Here is a 4486-nt window from a genome sequence, read left to right as displayed (position 1 = left end):
AGGGCTGGTAGTATTTCAAATCGATCAAGTTTTTAATTCAAGGATTGAAGTTCAAGTAAGTAGGCTTCTACAGTAGTCTTCTCATCCCCCTTCTCATTCCCTCTTCTTGCTAACCATCATTCTTAATTTAGGATTTTAATTTTCAGTTTTACTTTGATGCTTTCCCTTCCCCCAAGGTCCTTGGCTAGATGATGTTTTGGCTTTGCCTCTCTCTAGCCATAAAACCATCATTTTACTTTTATTATTTCTATTGCATCCTTTTCTCTAAAGCTAAGTAGAAAAGCCCTTATAAGGGTACTCTATGGTCAAGTAGGGAAGCTCGTACTATTGGCAGTGCATCCCTCGGGCTAAGTAGAGATACCTACTTGTGTGCCTCTCTAGTTTTATTTCCTTTTTATTTTGTTTATTTATTTCAGCCCTTTTCTTTTCTTTTACTTTATTACCTTTTATTTATTTGCTTTGAGTATTTAGATTCCTAGACGATGAATGGTTAGAGTTAGATGTGAATGGTTAGGTTTTTAATTTCAATTGCAATTCCAATTTCCCTAGTTGTGTTGGTTAGGACATTCTTTTAGTTGCATGTGTTTTAGGGTGGTAGTTAGAAGTAGATCACAATCATCAATCTGCATACATTCACATTACTAGAAGAAGCCAAAAATAAAGTGGTTGCCTCTTTGTGTTCGACCGATAGCTACGATGATCCGTACGCTTGCAGTTACTTTTAAATCTCAAACAAGTTTTTGGTGTCGTTGCCAGGGAGATAGTTCCATGTTATTTTTTATTTTTTATTTTTGGTAAATTGGAGTGCTTTGCTTTCTTTTTCTTTGATCAATTATTGAATTCTTGAGAAGAACAACTTGCAATAATAGTTTTATCGGTGAAGGTCGCCAAACCTCAAAGTATGGTAAATACAGGTTTTGCCTTGTAGCAGTACCTCAGGAATTAAGCAACCCCGGATCCTTGCCGGTAAGCTCACAAAAAGCCAAAAAAAATCCATTTTATGCTTGTCTTATTCAAGTTGTGGGTAGTTTTCTATTGCATGAGTGCTATATGGGTATGTAGTACTAAGAATCGGTTAGAAATAAGAGATCCAACAAGTAGTGACCCTATGCATATACTCTTATGAATACCTTTTAATATAGGAAACCAACAGCAAAATCCTCCTCCTAAATCTCTGAAAGATAGGTTCTACCCGATTAGAGTAGCCCAACCTTCCTGCATAGTTCTACCATAAGCCCAGGGTAATAATTTTGAGCTCAAATCTCAGTACATCACTATGTTGCCCCACTTCCATGGGCTGACCTCTGAGGATGCATATCTATTCCATAGAGAAATTGAAGAGGTATGTGTTATAATTAAGATTCAATAGCTTTATGATGATGATGTTAAGCTTAGATTCATCACTTTTGCATTGAAAGACCAAGCCAAGAAGTGGTTGTATGAGTTACCCAAAAATTCTATAACCACATGGTTTTCCCAACTCACAAGACCAATAAGCTTAGAAGTGATATCCTCCAGTTTAGGCAAAAGCCTAGTGAGTCCTTTTCTAAACTTATGGAGAGATTCAAGGATCTACTCTAGGAATGCCCTCACCATGGCTTAGAATTTTGGCATTTATGCCAAATAACTTATGAGGCTATTGATTACCCAACTAAACAAATGATAGAGTCTATGTGCTCTGGGGGATTCACATCCTTTACAGATGAAGGAAAGGCATGGGAATTCTTACTTGACTTAGCTGACAAAACCCGTGAGTGGGAATCAACCCAAGAAAGTGAAAGAATCGTAGGAGGGAAAGGATATTTTGTGGATGCTATAGTAGCCAAGGAAGCCCACTTAGATAGTCTAATCAAAAGGATTGAGGCTATTGTTCCTAGAGAGCCATCATCAGTCAATCTGGTTAGGATGTGTAATTGGTGCCAGTCTCCTGGACATGTTATAGAAGAATGTCCCAACACCTCTAGGGGCACTTCCAATGACAATGTTAATGCCTTATATCAAAATAATCCATATAGTAACACTTAGAATCCATGGTGGAGAAATCACCCAAATTTCTGCTAGAACCAGAGGAACCAAGCAGGCCCTTCCAATTTTCATAATCAAGGTCAACCTAGACCCCAAAGGCCTCCCTTTGAACAACAACCTTTTGCCCAAAATACTTTTCCTAGGCCAAATGTAGGACCTTAGTCTAGTTTCTCTGGGCCCCATCTCCTATCATCTTATTAGCAACCCCCTGGGTTTACCAACACTAGAGAGGTAAGCAGATTAAGTGACTTGGAAAAGAATATGACCCTCCTCATGTCAAGCCATCAATGTTACACTCGTGCCCTAATCTGGTCTAATTTGAAACTGTTGTGACAGGCCTCGGATCAGAGATCAGAAGTACGATTGGGTTTTGGCTCGTGACTGTGCATTGCTGAAGGGGTAGAGATGACCCCACATGTTTGTGTATTGCATGCCTATCTAACTAGAGGAGATTCATACCTTTCAATCCCACATGATAAGTAACCCGACTCCCCACACTTGATTTTTGGCACGCATCATAATTACTGAAAGGCCTTGAGCATGTCTGAGGGCAGCCACCCGTGTGAGGCCAACCATGGGATAGCAAGATGTTAAGATTGTAAGTTATCTTAGCCATCAGAAACAAGCCACAAAAAGCAGCCTGGGCATGAATCCGGTGCCTGTTTCTGGTGGGTCCATAAGCTACTGTCGAGGTTTCGATGCCTATAGATCCCACCACTCGCATCGTAAATGGTTCTGGATGACCCCAAATCATCCTCCACACCTTTCTCTTGATGTGAACACCTAATGGACCTAAATGTGTGGGTCCTCGTGCCCTGAAACTCATTTTAACCCGATTAGTTCGAAAGAGGCCCAAACCAAACAAATCCTTAGGCCTAACTTAAGTAATAAGTTGGGAAATGAGGATTCATTTCCTCATTTCCCTTGTGCCCAACGTAGGAGAGGAGATAAAGAGGAGAGGAAGGAAGAAAAAGAGGAAGAATGAGGGGATTGAAGGCCTACCTTGGTGCCGGCTGCCGCCTTATTGTCGGAATCACTACCGGAGGTTAGTGCAACCTCCCATGCCACTCTCTCTCTTTATTTCGACCTAGGTAAAGCTAGGTATGGATGGGGTCTTAGTGTACACACCATGTTAGGGTTGTAGGATGGGTGTTCTACCCTCCCGGTGTTTTTGTCGAGCTCGAACCAAGCCTAGTGAGATCCGACAACATGTAATACCAAAAGACCAACTAGGGTTTTGATCATTCGATCGATGTATCTCCCAAACAACTTAGTGGAAATAGAATTTTTTTGGCTTAGAATGATGCTAGGGACATCCCCTACAAACTCCATGGAACAAATCCCAGCAATCGGGCCTGAGCCAGAAAGCCCCAAATTGTTGGACTGCCCTGTACCTCTACTAAAAACAGTCCATCGGATCCACTGGGTCTATTTTCGATGGCATATTTCTGATGGGCTTGGAGCCTTATGTGCTCTCTGTCACCTCCACCAAATATAGGTTTGATATTTCCAGTGGAAATACCCTATTTTCAATGGTTATTTCTGATGACAGTACTGTCACTTAGGGATAGTGTCTGTACATTTTGGTGGGTGACCTATGTGGGTCCCTCCCAATGTTTTTGACTTGTATTGATGTACGATTCCCTTATGTCTAGGACAGTGACATGCAAGTGTCCCGACCAAAATCAAATTGATCGATCGGTGGCCATACTTGAACCCGAACACGACCGATCGTAAAATAGGTGAGGGATGGACCATGTTTATTTTTTTAAATGTTTATTAATTATTTAATTGCTCACATGGTTAGAATTATATGTTTAATTGAAATTGTCATTTTACGATCATGATATGAATTATATGGAAATGTATGACGGGATCCAGTGTGGCTAAGGTAGTACCAGTACCATGATCTCCGTGTGTTTGGATGGGTGTGTGTGAGATGGAATCCGACGTGGCCGAGATGGTACCGGTGCCATGATTTTCGTATGCATGTTGAATTCATGCATTGATTATATGCATTAGAGTTAGTTGTAGTCGCGGGTTACACTTTGTGGCTAAGGTCTTACTGGTATCATGTACCTTGGGATTAGATTTAGAAATAGATACACTTCGTGATCGAGGTCTTGCCAGTGTTACGTAGTCCATACTCAACTGTTATTGCATGCTAGATTAGGTAAACAGTCTTAGGTTTCACTTTGTGGCCAAGGTCTCTCTAGTATCTTGTACCTGGGATTGTATTTGGAGATAGGTTACACTTTATGGCCAAGGTCTCTCCAGTATCTTATAATCCATGCTAACTGTATCACTATGAAGGCATGTAGTATATATGTGGTTAGGTATTCACTCCCTATGCTACACACCCTTGCCAACAGGGGTTAAGGTGTTGGATAACCCATTGTGGTATATTTGATGAGCCTTTCTGAAGTGCTACTCCCATGGTACAATGTGATTGTTACCGGAG

General features: G+C 41.0%; 1 non-coding gene across 1 annotated transcript; it reads right to left on the bottom strand.

Annotated features, from left to right (window-relative positions):
* Positions 1-1494: 1494 nt before the first annotated feature.
* LOC122077702 lies at positions 1495-1601 on the bottom strand. Its single transcript, XR_006139940.1, has one exon. It is a non-coding gene; the product is annotated as a small nucleolar RNA R71 (small nucleolar RNA).
* Between the last annotated feature and the right edge of the window lie 2885 nt (positions 1602-4486).

Source organism: Macadamia integrifolia, chromosome 4 (genome assembly GCF_013358625.1).
Source record: "Macadamia integrifolia cultivar HAES 741 chromosome 4, SCU_Mint_v3, whole genome shotgun sequence".
NCBI lineage: Eukaryota > Viridiplantae > Streptophyta > Magnoliopsida > Proteales > Proteaceae > Macadamia > Macadamia integrifolia.
The sequence above is the reverse complement of the archived record's forward strand: the minus strand, read 5'-3'. Positions and strand labels throughout refer to the sequence as shown.